This window comes from Hermetia illucens, chromosome 2, assembly GCF_905115235.1.
Source record: "Hermetia illucens chromosome 2, iHerIll2.2.curated.20191125, whole genome shotgun sequence".
Taxonomy (NCBI): Eukaryota; Metazoa; Arthropoda; class Insecta; order Diptera; family Stratiomyidae; genus Hermetia; species Hermetia illucens.
In genome coordinates, this window is record NC_051850.1 from 133,011,025 (window position 1) to 133,031,180 (window position 20,156).

Here is a 20,156-nt window from a genome sequence, read left to right on the forward strand (position 1 = left end):
ACGGGTAGGTAGCGAGAATATTTTGAGGAGATTTCAACAGAAAAATTGGTTCATTCTTCACTTCCACAAGCATTGCCAACATGTGGAGCAGTTCCACCTGTCAGTACAACTGAAGTCGAGAAAACCATAAAAAGAATGGAGTCTTAGGGACCAAAAGGACCTGACCACATCGCATCTATTCAAATTACTGTTCGATCTGGTTACTTTCCCATACCATGGAGAGTATTGAACGCATTCTTGGCAACTGTATTGGCGAAATTGTTCAAATAACCGTGGATCAAGCAGAGTTATCAGAGTCTTGTACAGAGTAAGTTTGGTTTTGGTGCTGAGACCTACTGTCTTGCGAAGAAGATAGTAGATGCCACTGACTGCACCGCGTTCCTTGCTGATAGCGAGCTAAAGATGAGGTTTGAACTTGAGGAGTTTATTTATTTATTTATTTAATGAGGACAATACACAGAAAGCAAATTTCTTATTACATATTGTCCTCAGAGGGAGGAGCAAGTAAATGGCATATTTTGCGCTTAAAGCTAGAGAGGGACATAGAGTCAAATGAACCAAGCTGTAGGGCATTGTACGACCGGCAAAACCTCGGGATCGGAGAGTGAAAGTAAATCTCGAGCTCGGCGAAGGGCACATCAAAAATGTCCGCATTACGTGTGTCATGAGACGAGGCGATACGGAGAGTAATATCCGAGTTGGCGGAGCAGTCCATCAGACCATTGCAGAGTTTGAAAAGAGTACACATATCAAGGAAAATACGGCGTTGCTGTAGGGAGGGGAGATTGAGGGTGCGGAGTCGTGACGGATAATCAACCCGTGGAAGGTTCTTTTTGTAAAAGAGGGTCCGGGTGAATTTGCGTTGTACAGCTTCAAGAGCGCGGCCGTCACGGATGCGGTAGGGGGACCAGACTACAGAGCAGTATTCAAGGATGTTTTTGACAAGGGAATTGAAGAGTGTTAAGGAGGGCTGGATTGAGGTAAAGTCGGACGAGGAACGTAGGATAAAACCAGACATTTTGGAAGCTCTATTGATGATGTCAACGAAGTGCGAATTGAAACGAAGTTTATCGTCGAATATTACACCCAGGTCTTTGAAGGAGGTCAGTAGTGAAAGGGGTTGACCACTGAGGGAATAGGAAAAGGATGATGGGGAGGGTTTCAGGGAATAGCGCATCCAGTGGCATTTGTTGACATTCAGTGTTAGCTTGTTGACCGAACACCAACGGGCTAAATTATCAAGGTTAGATTGTAAGAGAGCACAGTCCAATGGAGAGGAAACAGAGGCAAACAGTTTAAGGTCGTCTGCGTAAAGCAAATACGGACAGGTGAGGATGGGGGCGAGGTCATTGATAAAAAACAGGAAGAGTAACGGGCCGAGTATAGAGCCTTGGGGAACACCAGAGGAAGGAGAGAAGGAACGAGATGAGTGACCATGAAAAGAAACTTTGCAGGAACGGTATGAGAGATGAGAGGAAAGCCAGGAGATGACTGAGGGAGGGAACTCTAGCGAAGAAAGTTTAGAGAGGAGAATGTTATGGTCAACGGTGTCAAAGGCTTTGGAGAAATCAGTATAAACAGCATGTACCTCCTGTCGTGAATTCAAGCGTTTAGCAACAAAGTTGGTAAAGACCAGAAGATTTGAAGCCGTTGATCTATGTTTCACGAAACCATGCTGCTCTTTGACAATGAGGTGACCGAAGTGCGCGGTCAACCAGTCGTTGACGTATCTTTCTAGGATTTTGGAGCAAGAGGAGAGAAGGGAAATGGGGCGGTAGTTCACAGCAAGGGAAGGGTCTCCGCTCTTGAGGATAGGAATGATAAGGGCCTCTTTCCAGAGACGGGGAAAGTAGGATTCGTCTAGACTTTTGTTGTAGATTATACACATGGGGAGGGAAATGTGTTTTCTACAGTTAAGGAGGAAGAGATTAGGAAGCCCATCGGGGCCAGGTCCGACATTGGGGTCAAGGTTACCAATGAGGAACTCAACCAAGGAAGGCGTAAGGAGAGGAATGGCTAGTGATTCGGAGGAGTCTGTGGTTATGAAAAGTGTAGAGGGTGAAGGGCTCGAGGGAGAAAACGCTGAAGAGAAGTAGGTGCAGAGAAGGTCGCAGGATTGTTGTGGGGAGTTGGCAGTGGAGTCAGCGAAGCTGATAGAAGAAGGGACAGAATGAGTTGGATTACGAGAGTTGCGAGCGTGAGACCAAAAGAGTTTTAAGTTACCGCGGGCAAGGGCGGCTTCAACGCTCAATAGGTACCTTTTACGCGCCTTTCTGACCATTGACTTCACAGTAGATCGTATAGCTTTAAAGTGAGCAAGGTCGGCGTCATTTTTAGAAGCCCGAAACTTCTTCCTCAGTGTATGTTTCAAGCGCATGTTAATATGAAGTTCCGTTGCGAACCAAGTTGGGAAAGAACGTAGGCAGGGAGGGGAAGAAGGGACATAACAGGAGAGGAGATCAGAGAGGATATTGTAGAAGGTGTTAAGAGCTTGATCACACGATGAATTACTTAATATATGAACCCAGTTGAAAGACGCTAAAGCTGAGTTCAGACCGTCAAAATTGGCTTTGCGGAAGTTGAACTTAGTGGGTTTACGCTTGGTTTTGGGTTTTGAACGAGGGAGCTCCGCTTCAAATTCAACCGCCGGATGGTGAGCGTCGGTTTTTACATACGGGGATGTGCCAGGAAATAAAGAGAGGTGGCGCTCGGGGAGGTTGGAAAGGAAGAGATCGAGAGTGCGGCCCAAGGAGTTTTTGGTGGTGTTGAAATTCAGGGTAGAGCAAGTATACATAAAGGAAGAAAGTGGGAGGGAAGAATGGGAGAGGTTGTTGGAAGGAATTGGAAGACTAGGATGATTAGGCCAGTTGAGCATGGGGAGGTTGAAATCTCCACAAAGGAAGAAAGGGAGGGAAGGGAATCTGACGGTAAGGAGTTCAGACAAACTGTCAAACAATTCTTCATACAGGTGAGAAGGGCTAGCACAGGGGACATAAACACAAAAAACAATGAACGGGAGGAAGTTGGGCGGGGAGACACGAAGAGCAACACAATCAAAAGGAAAGCCAGAGGAGGAGAAGACGAGTTCAGCGGGGAGTGAATCTTTTATAGCAATTAGGACTCCACCGCCAGTGGACTTACGAGAAGCATCCCGGTCCCTGTCACAACGGAAAGTGGAGTACCCTTCGGGGAGCTCGGAGTATAATATGGCATTCAATGTTACTCCCAAGTATTTGATCGTGCTAGATCTGCTCACTGCGGGGTTGCCGATTCTCATTTTCAAGCGTTTAGCTTTCCTGTGGATGCCTCTAAAACCTAAGTTTCTAGATTTTTTCCTAAAGGTGCAGATTTGCGTTTTTCCCTCATTTATCTTAATTCCCCTACTACGGTAGTACCTGCAGAGATTTACAATGTAGTTCTCAACTGCTTTGGCTGCCCTGTTGGGGTGGAGGTTCGAAGCGAAGATAAGCGTGTCATCGGCGAATTGAATCAGGTCAATGCCATCATCGAGGATCGGAACGTCAGCCGTGAAGATATTGTTGAAAGTTCACCCAGAAATGGATCCTTGCGGTACTCCCGACGTTACCGGCAAGAGATCGGTGAATTCATTCCCCAGGCTGACAAAAAAGTGCCTATCTTCAAAGAAACTTAACGCAATTCTAATTATCGGGACTGGGAATTCATTATCAATTAATTTGTATATAAGTCCGTTTACCCAGACGGAGTCAAAGGCCTTTTCTAAATCTAACGCACATGCCACTGTAGGTTTGTTGTTGACGTTAAGTCTTGAAACGACTCTGTCGTGTAGGTAGCTCAGGGCGTGCTAGATTCCGTGTTTAGAGCGGAATCCGAACTGGTGGTCAGGGATAATTTGGTTGAGGTTGCAATGCTGGACTAGCCCAATTGTCCATGCATTCTCAAACAGTTTGCCAAGGTTGGATAATAAGGAAATGGGCCTGAAATTGCTTGGCTCGCTGGAGGTGCTTTTTTTCCGGATCGCAATAATTTTTGCAACTTTCCATGTAGGTGGAAAGTAGCCATTATTAATGCAGTTGTTGAAAACTGCTAATAAAAATTTCAATGTGGCTCAGGGGAGGCTCTTTATTATAAAGTTCGGGATTTCATCAGCCCCGGCTGACCTTTTACCGTTAAGGTTTTTGGTTAAGTCGTTAAACTCAGAAAATGTTGCGAGTCCGATGGCTTGACTGAGGTATTGGTTGTTTTGAGATGGAGGGGAATTGAGCTGAGTCTCAAAGATTCCGCGAGAACTTGCTCTTTCTTGGTATCACTGCAGATGTGCTCCCCGTTCTTGAAAAGAGCGATATTACGGGATTTATGTTTGCCGGTTAGCCTGTTGATATGCTGAAACATATCCGGCCCGGGCTTAACATCTGCCAGTTTCCTTGTCAATTCTTTGTTGCGGAAAATCGCCACTCTTTGCCGAATTATTGTACTCAGACCATTAATCCGGGAAAGCAATGCTTTAAACTCAGCATTAACTTTATTTCCGTATTTGTGGAAAATCCGTTTGAGTTTCCTACGTCAAATTTGCTTGACTTTCATGTGGAGGATGATATCGTGAGAGACTGAGTTATATTGTAACTCGTCGACTTTGATAAGCCTCGTGTTTCTGTGTGTAGCATCTGTGGCCAAGTCTCCTCCGATAGGAGAAAGTAGTCAATGGTTGACTGACTATTGGGTCTTGTCGGCGAATCTGGCAAGACCAAATCGACATAGGCTGGCGAGTAAGGGTCTTGGATCCATTTAAGCAGGGTTTCCCCATTTCTGTTGACTGCCGTATCACCCCAGGAGGTGTGCCTCGAGTTGAAGTCGCCACCGAAAATGACGTACTTGTATTTTAACTGGAGATTGCCCAAGATCTTAATTTCTTGTCCCAGTTGCTCAGTTAGTGAGTTGCATTTGATGTAGACGGAAACTACCAAAATCCGTCTACCATTAGTGGTTCAGGTCAGCAGGTTTTCTATAGCGACTTCCTCAAATTGGTAGTCTTTTCGGACTAAAATGGCAGCGCCAGTGTTGTGGTCATTCCGGATAATATTATACCCGGTGAATTGCACGTTATGCCTACTATTTAGCCTGGTTTCTGAAACCCAGTAGAAGTCTGCTTTCAGGCTGTCGATTAATATTTGGGCAGTGGTACGTTTGGCGTGTCAGATCAGGGACGCGGGTAAACACCATGAAAGGCATCGACCTCTTTGCATTGCTTAGTTTTCATAATTGGAATTCACACATTCACATTTGATCAAGAAACGCATTTACACAAAGATGCTTCGACCTTTCTTATAAACTCGTTTTCACATTCAAAGTGCAACCAATTTCTGAATTACTTCAACGATCCGATTTCTAACAAAAACATTGCGGGGAATCCCCGAAAACCACCCGCCCATTTCCCATTTGTAATGCCCCTGATGAAGGCGCTATTTTGGCTCAGATGGTGTGACAATCCACTCTCCATGAATTCTTATTCAAAAATTGACGAACTTCCTTCAGATATTCAGATGTAGCCACATTTTATTCCCAAATTGAACCACCCAAAAACACCATTTTCTAATTTCCCAGCAAAAACAAACAAACACGGAAATGCCTAATTGCACCCACCCTCGTTCTCCCACTCTCGGCCAATTTCTTACCGGCATCGCGTGCTTATTTGTTTTTGGATAACATGCGACCCCACCCCCACAGCCTATCACACCGGAGATTTTATCCCACCACCCTCCATCTCCCTTTTTCCTTGACGGAGGTATTGCGAGCTATTCACTCGCACCTAATCAACAGTTTTTCTCACCCAAATATTCTTTTTGGATTCGCTGTATTTTTTCGGGCGAAGAGAGAGCATGTGAGTTCAGCGGATTCTCTTTTGCTTTACACATTGAAATGGTCGCTGCGTGTTGATGTACGGATAAACTTTATCCAGTGAACTGGTGTGCGCGAAAGCCGGCTTGCATCGTTGAAGAGATGTTTGTAAACATAGCGGACGGTTTTCAAGAGAGCGTTTCCAGGTGTTCTCAGGTAAGAAGCGGCGAATTAGGCTCATGGGAATTTATGAATCTCGCCTTCGGGTTGCTCTGGTTAGTTTGGATGTTGAGAAAATCAAATTCTTGGGAGTGTTCGGGAATAACGCAAACCAGGAGACTTGTTGGAAGCGTCTCAACATCCATGAACCTCTGAGCGGGGGAATTCGCCGCAAAACGTGTTTCCGCGACTCACACGCGTTGGGGGAGGGCGAGCATGTGCTTGTGTGCGGGAATCTCAAGCCACGATGGTGTGCGAGATGCGACGCAACATCTACCGTTCCTGGGCTCTGTGGCTGCCGTTGAGCAATTTTTAACACTGTGGCGGCGGCGGTGGCCGAGGCGCACTTGGGATTTCCTTTCTTTTGTCGGCCGTGGGCAGCGAATGCGAACCGTCGCACAAGCACAAGGCGAGACGTCAGATTTGTTTGGTGACGCGAATCGCGGCAGTGCCCTCCCGGTCAGTGTTTCGTAGGTCGTAGTGGCGGTAAAACGTCGGAGTTCGTTGGGAGTGCGTTTTTCGATCGAGTGTAAAGTTTGTTATTGTGCCCGTTATCATTTTTGGGCAATTTTATCACGTTCCAGTCTAACTTTATTTCGATTTAGTTATTTTCTGTTTGCTTCCATGTTCTAAATTTATGTAAAGTTTATTTACTGTTTTCGATGTTGTTTGGTAACTAAATGAGTTCTCGTTGGTGTTGTGTTTGATAAGTTGTTGAATTTCGTAAAAGTGTTTATGTGAATCGTTTTTATCGAATACACGCCGCATTACTGATATTCAGCGAAACTGCACTGAACGCGACTTGGTAAAGGTTCGAAAGGCAAAGACAAGGCTCACGACGGGAACCAGGGATCTTAGTTCGAAGCAAACTGGTCGCTAACCATCTAAAGGAAGTCCAACAGGAGACTGTCTTCAAACTTACTAATTTTCTGGTGTACCCCGAACACGGTGTATTTTCAAACCAAACTAACGCTACTACCACGGAATGCTTCTGAATTCTCAACAATCTTAAATATCCAGTCCGCCGCCAGTTTTCGCAAACTTTAAAACGTCTACAATCCAACAGTCTACATTTTCCTCTCTTCCGCGTACCTTTCCACATTTTTAACGAATTAATAATAACAATAAGTGAATGCGCTCGAAACTTACGCTTGGAATGCTCAAATCGTCTTAAATTTACACTTAAAGTATGACAAAAGCTTAAATAAGATTCTCCTATTTAATAACTCTCGAATAACCTAAAGATATTCTACTTCAGCCTTAAACCTTAAAAATAAAACAACGAAACAAATGTGTCTTAAAAGGATATAAGGAAGTGTGAAACTATTACGCGTGTAAGAAATGATAAATATGATATTAACTAACGAATAATTTTTTACAAACTTTAATAATAAAAACAAAACACTTTTGAAGTTCTCAAACAATTTTTAAAAAATCGCTTAGCATACGCATGAAAAAAATTTAATACAAATATTCTTATGAACAAGTGTGTGATATTTTCGAATATTAAAATATTAAAAAAAATAGAAGAAAATAGCGAATCGAATGAATTAAGTGAAATTTAAACCAAGAAAATTTTCCCTAGTGCTACGGGAACTGTATTTCCTGAAAAAAATCCATGAAAGTGCTTTTAAACAATTTTTATGAAATTGAATACGGAATTCCTTTTGGTGTTAATTTGTGCTAATTTGTGGATTTAGTTTCAAAATTAGATATTTGTGTGAAACAAAATCATATTTTTCGAATATCGACACCTTTGGAGTGAATTTCAGGAGATAATTTGCTGAAAAAAGGTATGTATTGAAATCATTCGGGGTTTTAGTTGTATGAAACTGTCCCGGAAAGGTCTATTAAGGATTTTGGCCGTTTGAAATTTGCTGCCTTCGATGAGTTCTCTTGGCTATAAAATGATCTGCCCTTTCTATATTACCCCCCGAAAAATTGTTGTTAACGTAAGGTCTTAACCTTTCGAATGTCTTACCCCCAGTTTTGTGAGTTTAATGATTCTGTTTGCTAGCTTTCGATTTTTGGCTTCGTTTTGGTGTTGGTTACTTCTTGATTTAATTTTACATTTTGTGCTTCCCTTATCATTAAAGACAAAAATCAATACTTGACAAAGACAACACAGGCCAACAAAATTTTATAACTAGCCGAAAACTAGTCTTTTTGAACGCCTTGTTTGCCTGATTCTGGAAATAAAAGATTGAATTTCTAAAATAAAGGCAGACATTTACTTCATTCTGTCCTTCTTCAGTTCATTCTGAGTAGTAAATTAATTATTTCAACACCTCCCAATGGATCTTTATAGCCATTGCTACTGACTGGTAACAATAAGATAACAACTGACTCTTAACGAGTTTCTTCGGATCTTTGATTAGCCTCTCATTATTTTTTACTTCAATACTTATGCAGGCGTTATCAATCTTGCGTGAAAAACTTCGTACCAGGGTTGGAGCAACTCACCAGATGCTGCCTCACCTCTGGCCTGGGGGCAGCGTGGCCGAAGCGGTTCGCAGGTGTTATGCGCTTCTTTTTATAATTCACAAAACACATCATCAGGACCAAAAGAGTGGAAATAAGTTGCTCTCCATTTTTTCCGTCCAACATTAAGTGAATGCAGAAGAAGAACTCCTCAATCTCTAAAAAGAAATTCCCAGCTTCAGCCAAGCTTCGGTCTTTGGGCGGATTTCATCATCATAGTCGTGGTACTACAGCGCCACGTCGGGCCCTGGAAGCCTGGATCGTTGTCCTCCAATTATCGCGTCATGTGACCGCGTCCTCCAATCTTGGAAGTCCAGTAGTTGCTCGTCGTCCGTATATGTTGTATTCTCCCACCGTGCTCTTGGTCTTCCCCGTAGTCGCGAACTGCTCCGAAAATTCGGCGAAGGATTTCCTTTCGAATGTGTTTAGCAAATATTCGGAGGCTTGGGTTAGGGTCTAGGTTTCGCACTCATAGCATGGTACTAGTCGGATAATGGTTTTGTATACGCGGAGCTTCGTGTTTCTGTGCACATGCTTCCACTTAATTATGGGAAAGACTGAGAAGAAAGTCTGATTCGCTAACTGTATCCGTCGCTTAACCTCGTCAATCTCATTGACGTCCTTTGGCAGGCTGCCACCCAGATATATAAAGCTGTCTACGAATTCGATGTTGAGGTCCCCTACGTTGATGCTCGAATGAGCTGGCGTCCTACTTCTTGATTTCATCATTATTTTCGTTTTATCCTCGCTGATGCGTAGTCCAATATCTTTCGCAGCAGTGTCAAGAGTTTTCAGAAGTTCCTCTGGGTCGGTCAGTTTTCGGGACATGATGTTGATATCATCTGCGTACGCTAACAATTGTGTCGACTTAATGAGTAGCGTTCCGCTGGCGTTAGTATCCATTGCTCGGATAGCGTATTCGAGTGCTAGGTTGAAGGGCGTCGGCGCCAGTTCGCTGCCCTGCTTTGAATCAGTCAATCTGTTCTGAATCCTGACCTGTCAAATGAAATTGGTCATAGTGATCTTCGTCAGTCGTACTAGTTTAGCTGGTATGCCAAATTGTGGCATTATGTTGTACAGTACTCCAAGATCTATACTGTTGTATGCCTGCTTGAAGTCGACAAAAATTTGAACATGCCAACGTTATATTCCCAGTACGTTTGCAGCTTTATTTTAATGGTAAAAAACTACCTGAAATCGCCTTGGCACGCGCCAATGAGTGGTTAGGCGTACGGTCTTATTCTATTCTCCAGAATTTTAGTCAGTATTTTATAGGACGAATAGACTAGTGAAATGCCTCTGTAGTTTTTACAACGCAATCTACCTCCATTTTGTGGATGGGACAGATGATGTTCCTGCGCCGGTCGTCTGGGATTTCCTTTTCCTTCCAGATTCGCAGCAGTATTTGGTGTATCGCATTTAGAAGACCTATTCCACCAGATTCTAATAGCTCGGCTGGAATCTCGTCTGCGCCTGGTGCTTTGCTTGATTTCAGTGACCGCACGACGAAATTAACTTCTTCTGCTATCTGGGGATGTGTATTGGGGGCAGGGATCACCAATACCGCCATTGGATTCAGGTGTCGAATTCAGAAGCTGCTCAAAACAGGACGCCCAGCGTTCGTTGATGCTGTTGGCATCGGTGATGATATTTCGATCTTTGTCCTTACAGAGGCCAGTATGAGATTGATAACCGTTTTTAATTGTAGTCACTAGTCTATAATCTTCACAAATGGCTCGTCAAAATATTTCCGTTTCTTACGTCTAATTATTTTATTCAAAATTCGCTGTAGCTCTTCATACTTTTCTTTTTTGCACGTTCGATATATTGCCTGTAGGCTTCGTTCTTTACGTCGAATGATATTCTAGATTCATTGTCAAACCAGTCAAATCGCGTTCGCTGGGATTTCTATCCCACAACATGCTTGATGGTGCCTTTAAGCTTTCACCAGAACCCGTGTACATCTGCATTGCTGATGTCGTGTAGCATAGTTTGATAGTTTTTCCTCCAGTGCGGCCTTTTATGCCTGCGCCGCAGTATCGCTCAGGGCATAATCAGCCGCGAAGATTTTGGAAGGGCTGATTCCCGATTAGTGCACGAAGGAGATTCTGCGCCGATATGTTGCCTTCACCAAGTGATTATCTGAATCGCTTCTCGAAAGGATCGTATCGCATCCAATACACTGGACGCTTATCTTTTACCAATGAGGACGCGGTCAATTCGGTTGACGATATATGCGTCTGGTGATTTCCAGGTCTGTTTGTGAATACGCGGGTGTGGGAAGCATGTGGAGCTTACGACAGGATTTCTAGTCAAACGGTGTTTCCAGCCGTGCATAAAACTCGTCTTTCACTGCATTTTCCTTGACAGTCGGGACGTGCACTTTGATGAGCTAGAGGTTTGAAAACCGAGTCCTGATGCGGATCGCACACAACCATTGGTTGATAGGTTTGAAGGCGGTTACGTGCGGCTTGAGCTGTTTTTTCACTATAAATGCAATTTCAACTTGTGATTTGATGGTTTCCCATTTTTGAAAATTGTGTGCGAAATCATATCGCTTACTTCGCTACCAATCCGATCCAATCCAGATTTTCCTGGACTGCAATCATGCTCAATTTGTAAATCTCGCCTTGTTGAAAGCGGACCTTGACGGGCCCTGGCTTGTTCCGGGAGCGTACATTCCAGGATTCGAAAGAAAAGTCCGTTAGACGTTTGCTTGGTCGCCGTCGTGTATCCGTCCAATCCAAGTGTCCCAGGTTTCTTGACATGGAGTAGTTTCTACATGGATGGGTTGTCGGCGTATCGCAAAACCCCATCCAGGGGTGGCCTCGGTGACAGCTGTTAAGGTGGTTCCAAACGTCGCAGAGTTCACACAATTGTGTTGCAGGTTTGGCTAAATAGTTCACACTACTCACCTGAGATGCTTAGGGGTAACTCATTGAATAACAACTGAGTTATATCGCTACTTCGTGCGAAATGGAACTTATTTACAACGTTTCCTCGACTATTTAGTTAGTTTGCCTTCGAATAATTTGGCAATTTCAGATTGTCTCCCTACGATCTAAAAACAAACTTCCGTTGATCTCTCAGGGCAGTGCCCTCTTTCGGAATTTCTCAAATCAAGCTGTATACAACCTACTTTTTACGTTTCCTCCGTTTATCGACTAGTCTGCCTTTATTTCTTTTCCGAACACTTATTTGGGGAATCCCCGTTTGGTAACAATTTCTCTTTGTTATTTTATTGTGATTTCTGAAGTTTCAGATGGGAATACCTGAGTGTAGCTTCGTTGCTGAGAAAATTTACTTTTTGCTTGTTAATTCTAGAAGTGCATTTAATGTAGCAGGCTCTAATTTTGTCCCTTCAGTCATCATATTTACTTCATTCCCACTGGTCCCAAGCCTTCCAACTTTTTCTTTAATTTGGGCTTATTTAGTGGCAATAAGGAACTGAATCCAATGTTACTGTCATTACCATATTTTAAACCTTTTCTTCATTGTTGGAATACTAGGTTTTCTAAGAAGGCCTTGCGTCTAAATCAAATTTTAGTCATCTTAAGCTGTTAGCAATCATATGTCCAGTACATCATATACGCGATGTTTATCGTGGTTATCGCCTATGGCTCTGTCATCTGGAACAAATTTAAGATCTAAAATGTCCTTAAAATCCAATTTCCAAAATTTCGCCCATAGTAATCCTTAAGTTTGAGGTTCAGGTTGAGTTTGATTATTTGGTCAAACCACTAATATCACTGGTAAATTTTTCCCACAAATCAAATTTTTCTAAATAATCTTTCATTGAATTTGTCTGCAATTCCTTTTCTCGCCTACACTTCAAACAATATGTAAGGGTCGTAGGTCGTAGGTCGGTAGGATTCGCGGCATTCGAAATTTATTTCGAATGTTGCGAATGCGAGCGGTCGGATGTCGCCACCGGCGCTCTCCACACAATTTGGAACTCGCCACAGGAGTGGAGAGCAGAATGCCAGGAGTTGGCACCATCATCTGACACTAACCTCATTAAAAATTATGGCAGGAATTCCTTGTGATTATAGTTGACACACTTCTTTAAGTTGAAAAATGCCAGCTTACCCTTTTCCAGAATGGTTTCTGATATTTCCGTTTTTACTATAATATTGTTCTAATATCAATATCGAAGTCCAGGAATAAATGATGAACGAATATTTACTGAACAGAGAAGTTGACGTAGCAGTAAGAGCTAATCCCAACTTCTGTCAGCAGCAACAGGGTTGGTCAAGGAACCTAAGGCCCCTAAAACAACATTCACTCTAGATATAAGTATGTACAACGTCCTTCTTAAACTGTCACTTCCAAAAATAGGGACGATCGATTCGACTTCCCCCCATGACCAATTCGAGGAAGAGGAAGAGACGCCTCACGTTATATATGCAACTGGTGGATTTTCTCAGACTTAAGACATAAATACCTTAGTACAGTCCTCTTCAGCGAAAGTTTTGCACGAACTCTGCCCTTAGAAGAAGTTCTTAAATTTGGAAAACCCGAAGGGCGAGATCTTCTACAAAGAATCCAAGCATTCTCTGCCTTTCATACGTCTTTAGAACCCAAAAACAGACGTGGATAGGAAACTGCTTTAATAGACGCGCTAGGTATTGAGCTTATTGTGGCCTGAGTACTTGGAATTACCGTTCTTTTAATCTAGCCTAACTACAGAAGACCAGCGTCTTTTCTGAGGAGATTGGACCGGATATGAATGTGTTCAACACAGGCTTATTTCTCGAGCACTTGAGGAAAGAAGTCCTAAGAAGGTGAGAGAAACGGATCAAGAACAAAACAGAATACAGCAATGGATGGAAGAAAAAAATGCCAGGAAGGGCTTCATTGAAAACTGCTTTATTTTTAGGCTTAGTTACGACCTAGTTGACCGACCTAAGATAGGCAATAGAAAAACAGTTTATTTTAACCATAGCGAAGAGGAGACGGTTGTAAGGAGAACGAATTAAGGGGATTACAAAAAAAGAAAAACCATAAATTGAGAAGGAAACAGCTCACCACAATGAAAAATTAACAAAAGAAGAGTATTGATCATAGATTCTGACTTCGCCGCAATAATGATCCAGCAGTTCGGGAAAATTAACGCCAAAATCACCAGTAACACCAGTTGGTCACCGAACAGAAGAACCTCCTCCAATCGTAGAAGTATAAAAACCGTAACGTAAAAAAGGGAGGTCTACACGGTTACATGTTCGGAATGTCATAAGGTATATGTAGCACACAAAAAGGGCTAACAATAATGAGGTTCCCAGAACACATCCGGGAAAGAAAAGCCTGATGGTTAGATATGCAGGACCTGGTAGTCGAAGCCTTCATCATGAACGGCCAGGATGTTAAGTCGGCAAGCTACAGATACATAATAACAGCAAACTAGATGCACATAAAATCACCGATATATTTAACGTTTTTATAATAAAAGCATAGCAAAAAAGTTTCGTTTTCGACCACACTGCATCGCAGGGTGGTCTATTTTTTCAATTTTTTACTATGCGGATGGCAGAGATTCTGAATATCCCTGTCGAACTGTTCCTTGCTTCGAAAATTTAGATATTTCTTCTTAATCACAATGACTAGGTATTCAGGTATCGACGCATCTATGATGCTATCAAAAGTGCAGTTGTCTTTTCTTGGGAACAGAATACTTGGAAAACTATTGCAATCAGGAACGAACCTAATTTGCGCAAGCCATATTAGGGGTATATTCCGAAATATTATTGAAGCATATTGCCAAATCGGTAATAGTGGTATCTAATTGTAGTGTAAGCGTTACGTCTTCAACAGGGATTTATGCTAACCCTACATTTAGTAGGATTGGTAGGGTAGTTCTTTGCAGTGCCCAAAAGAACAGCAGACGGAACTTTGGCTCCATCAATATTTGTAACGTCAGAATCAGTCACTAAAGTTCTTTGGAATTTTGCGTCCAGTAATTAAGATGGGTTTAAGGAGCTGACTTAGTTGCTTGATTTCCTATAATTTCCTGGGAAGAGGATGAGCGTTGTAGTTATCGCAGCTTATTTTGTCACTATTCTTGTAGATGATGATTCTTTATTATCATTTTGTCGAGATTTCGTCCTCTTCCTTGCTAGATAAGCATGTCCTTTTTTGCGTTTTAAGGGTTCTACAGGTACCATTTGTCATCGATCTCCGACGCTTTATTTGTTTTCAGGACTTTTATGGATACATGAGTTTCCTGTTGTTCGCGAACTAGTTTGGTAACTCACCCTTTGTGTTGTTTGCGGACACGTTGAACAGGTCGTCCAATATTTATATTTGGTTATAGTCTTTTCCTTTTAACTGCTTTGTGAGCTTGCTCCGTTTTGTTAGCCGCAAAATAGCCATTATTGCTGCATATGACGCTGTCAAAATTATTTCTTCATTTTTCTTTATTTATTTTTTCATTAATATCATAGTGGCAAAAGGAGTTTTAACTCTTCTCTAGTCGGCGACAGGACTACATCCTTCGCACTTCGTCAGTGCCCACTAATAGGCAGCATAGGGAGGTGGCGGTTCGATTTTGCTTACTGTTCTTGAAATGTCATAGACTCCTGCAAGTAGGAAGAATAACGGAAGTTGTTGATGAGCTAATGCTGTTAAATAGCTTTCGAGGAGACTAGATCAAAATGAAAGGAATGGGTAAAAAGGAATACTGAATACTTGTACTTACAGTGGGGAAGGAATAAAAGGAGTAGGGTAAAAAGGAATACTGAATACTTGTACTTACAGTGGGGGCAAAATCAGGAGCGAATAGGATTTTCTTTGAACAAAAGACTCAGTAATAGTGTCTGCGTGCATATACGACACTACATGGAAAGTACGTCCAAAAAGGAAGTTTTTGACATTGCAATTGAGTCCCTGTATGTGTAGACTAAAGGAGTGGATATTGTCCAGAGAGCGGCAGACAAACGCTTGCTTCAGAATACTAAGATATGACATCTTGATTACTTTAGACGAGCTAAGTGCAAAAAAATCAGAGGTCCTGATACAAAATAAACCACTAGGTTCATTTCAGTCGAACTACAGGGTGAAAACGTAATGAATTTCTTGGACTGGTTCAGTATTTTACGTAGTCGTGGACAGAGCCTTTAGGAAAATACTACATGAGACCATAATTGAAGAACGACGTACTGGCGGACTTCGAGAAAAGTGGAAAAATAGCGTGGAAGAAGACCTAAAATTCTGAGTAATTAGAAGTGTTCGAAAGACAAAATAAGACTATGTAATATACTATATAGATATATCTTCGAAGATTGAAAGGCCGAAAAGGGCTGCAAAGAAAAGAAGAAAAAGCTCTCTCTAAGCTGAGGGCCAAAATATTTGTTTTGTCGGAACATGCAAATAAGTCAGGATGTTTACCAGAATACAGTTCCTTCATGGATGGAAGCCAATCGTACGTCAAAATGAATTCACTGATGGAGTATTTCGGTTAGGACGAATAGAGCCTGAGCCGTCACGAGTCAGTAGGACAGCATATATGAATAAGTGAATGAACGAAAGGGCTGTTTACCTCCCGTAATTTTGCGTTTGACGGCATCGAAATGTGATTTCAGGCATCTTCTTAAGTTTTTGTAGGTCAGAATAACTCTGCTGACAATAACTTCAAAGAAACCTTCAAAGAAAAATCGATTAAATTATATGAACAAATTAAATGAAATATATTTCGTACAAAATACGTATTTTCCCTGACATAGCATACCAAGGATGAAATCGTTTTTAACAGTAAGTTCTTAGCCCAAAAGGAAGGGCCTATAGACCAAAGACGAGAAAATTTCGCTCTAATTGGTCATCCAGTCTGCCTTCAAGTGGATTCAGACTAAGGATCCTCTTAATTCCTAAACGTAAAAACTTACTTTGTCAAAGCTTAGGCCTGAACAAGCTGGTTTGCGCTCTGGATATAATTCGCGCTCATGCTGTATTTGCAAATGTATACAAGGGAGCGATCAGCATTCGAGAACCACTTTCGGTCAGGCTGCTCCCAGACTATATTTAAGCCAGTCTGATAGCCGCCTCTGCCGTGGAGGGAACTGTCATAAGCTGCTTTGTTTTTCATCTGCAATCTGTCGCTTCTTTCGGTCGAACGAATTTCACCTACAACTTTTAATTTATGGTGAACACAGAAGTTTTTCTCGATAACATGCATATATAGCTAGAGCAATACATAAGATTTTTCCGATATGTCCATCAGTTTTGAGAAAAACACGTCTGAAGTTTTCCGTATATTCGCATTCATCGGACAGAGGGGAAGTGCCCCAAAGTGAAGATAAAAGTATTTAGATATTTTCCCCATCATAATCCTTTGAGTTTGTCATTGTTAAGTTATTACGGCATTCATTCCGGAAAAACAACAAACGTTGGATTGAAATTGCCACCGTGACCCAACTGCTTAAGAGCCATGGAAGTCAGCATTGCTCTCGAGGAGAAGGCGACAGACTCATTATTAAAGCAACAAGCTAAAGCACACCTATCGTAAGAATTTGATTGATCCGCGCTAATTGCTCGGAAGAAAATAGAATCTTCCACGAGGAAAAAAATAGTTATTCAGTAAGAAACAGAATAGAAATAAAACAACAAGACCGTGCGGTGAATAAAACATTGCATCATGTTATCCATCCTCATTAAAAAAGAACTTGAAGGTTACTCAACAAATTCCTAGGAATAATTTCTAGTACAATACTGTCGACAGTTCACACTTGTTATAAACAATACATCAAATGAGCATGAATGCAATATAATGATTTATTCATTTGGTAAATCGATATATAATAGATACGGTCGGATTTGGCTTTCAGATACATTTGCACATAAACACGACAAATGACCAATGATTATAATTTACAACCTTCGTGATTCAAATTTTAACCTTAAACAAGCAAACACTCATAAAATTGCAGTTTTTATTGTCATTTTTCTTGCCCTCTCTGTTTTCGTGGTCAATCATTAAGAAAAATATATAATTTTGCAATAAAATTATGAATAAATCCAGTAACAAGTGCAATTTTGAAACCGTTGTAGTGGTTTCTCGTCACTGTGTAGGAATGGTTGTAAAATTGAAGAATTTATGATATTTAAATAATCTTAGATAAACAACTAATAAAAATTAGGACCGAGAAAAACACCAAAAAATATAGATATCTTAAGAATCGGTCAATTAATTAAAATGGAAATGACTATTGCAAATCTTATATAGCTTTACTAACAACGTTAACCGCAGTCGTAAAAATTAGAACAAATTCACAAAGAATATTATCATTTTCTTCTTTTATAAATTAATTATTTACCTATTAATTCTAAAAACACAAAATTAATTGCTAAAGAAATGTGAACTATTTAAATTCTGAAAATGCATTCTTCCTCGCAAACGTCTCTGCTCACGGAAAAAAAATATTGAAAAATTAAACAAAATTTTTCGGAACCAAAAGATCGTTAAATTCAAACATGAAACCATTTGCAGTCAAAGATTACCGATTTCTCATTTCTCCAAAGTTTAAGCAATAAAAATTTTCCTACAACATGCAAGTCTTTTGAGTAGCAGCTTTTATTTGCACATATAAATGTCACAGTTATTAGTGCTCTCTATTAAATTTCAATAAGAAAAAATTTAGAGTCAAATTTGCATTAGAAAGGTGGGAACTTGTTCCAATGAAGCTCCCAAATACTAATAAAAATGTCCCATATTTTATTTCCATACAAACATTTTAAAAATTTCCGATCTATTTAATGCGGGATAGATTTGTGGAAAATTGTTTTATAGTAACATAAACATAAATATGTATTAAAAACAAAAAAAGGAGAATAAATCGAACCATGGATAAAGTACGGCGACAAGTTGTGGGAAGATTATCGAAATGAGTTTTTCCCTTAAAAGGTAGAGACAGATACATGCCTATATATTATTGTAGCTTTATTAACTGAAAAGATTTGCGGCATAGATCACACATTTTTTTCATTTTAACTTTCCCAGTTGTCAATTTTCCCATAGATAAAAGGTATATTTTCTCAGTAGTAAAAAATCTAATAATAATTTGAGGAGTTTCTCTATAATAGGGTTTTGAACAATTTTTCACGGTCGTTCTAATCATAAAATGAAATTTTATTTCCTTCACAATTTTATTCAATTTGGATAAGCAATTGAAACAAAGTCTGTAGTATTGTGCCATATAGTCCAGCCTACTGCAACAATCTATACTTCCAGGATGAATTTAGGGGGGAGCCAAGATATTATTATGGGGGGGGGATTAAGGACTAGATGTCGCATGAGGACAACTTCGTGATTTTTTTTAGGTGTTTTGGTTGAATAGTTTTTGAAAATGAGTTCGTGAAAAAGTAGTCATTTTCTAGTATCCGCACTTTCACTCCTTACAACTGACGTCAAAAGTAACAACCATTTCGAAAAGTCCTAGTCGTAGCCTTTCATTCATTCCCATTGAATTCACAATTGATATTCCTCCTCTTATTCCATATAGTTTTCAGGGATTAGGTGGGTTTAAAAATTTCAAAAAATCAATTTTTCTTTTTTTTGCTTATTCAACTATGCATGCAACTATGCAACTATCCAACTATGTGCTATGCATGTCTAGAGTATTTCCCAAAAACGGTCCGGATTTTTTTTCGTTTTAAGTAAAGGCCATACAGGGTGCAAATTTTATTAAAACAAGTCGGGAAACTGGAAGCTGGACGCTTCAGGTATGGAAGGCTTTGTGTATTTCTTTTATAAAAACATATGACTGGACATTTGTCCGATTACAACCTATCATGTAAAATATGCATATATTATCTGAGAATATGTACTTTCGTGTGATATTGACATTCAAAGTCTTGAATTTGCGCAGAAACAGAAATTTTGACATATTATAATTTTGTTAGTAATAGTACGATTTCCACCAAATTTGGCAGAATCATGCTTTATATTATAGCCTATATTGCTGCATTGGTGATAGAATCATGAACTTAAGGGGGGTTCTGCAGCCAATTACTAAAAATTATCGTAAGATACTTCATTTGAACAGATATCGGTATGGAGGGTATTTCGGAGCTTAAGCACCATATAGTGGCACTTTCCTGATTTTTTTCAGATTCTTGGGTTGAGTAGTTTCTGAGCATGGGTCCGTGAAATAAATTATCACTTTCGACCCCCCGTACTCCCCGCCTTTCCAACAATTGGCAAAACTAAGAACGGCATTGACTATATTTATTGAAAAAAAATTTACATCTCCCTTTTGCATGTATGGGGATCCTTCCTCAAATCCGACGTAGGATGTAACTCACTGTATGCGCGAGCGTTCATAGTTCTCACTTCTCCACCAAATTTGATATCAACCGCTATAACCGCCTCCGAGAAAAACGCGTGTGAGTGGCAGACAGACAGTGAACCGATTTTAATAAGGTCTTACAGAAAACCTTAAAAAAGTACTTTTCATTCAGGACTCCGTCAAAAATGCTAATTTAAAATTATTTTTTTACTTTATTCAAGCACGAGTTATAAGCATCTACTAACAAAAAATTTTTGGTTTTTTAGTTTTATATGAAGCTGTCATGAGTTATCCTGCCTACCCGGAGAGAATTTTTTTTTGAAGGGTGACAGGAGGAAGTCCCAACGACTGAATTTTAAAAATTTG

General features: G+C 40.6%; 1 protein-coding gene across 1 annotated transcript in view; it reads left to right on the plus strand.

Annotated features, from left to right (window-relative positions):
- Positions 1-6,390: 6,390 nt before the first annotated feature.
- Positions 6,391-20,156, plus strand: part of LOC119649824 (early growth response protein 1-like) — a 161,568-nt gene continuing 147,802 nt past the window's right edge. Inside the window, exon 1 of the mRNA XM_038052160.1 lies at positions 6,391-7,826. The gene's annotated coding sequence lies outside the window, so the exon portion shown is untranslated. The remainder of the gene's footprint in view (positions 7,827-20,156) is intronic.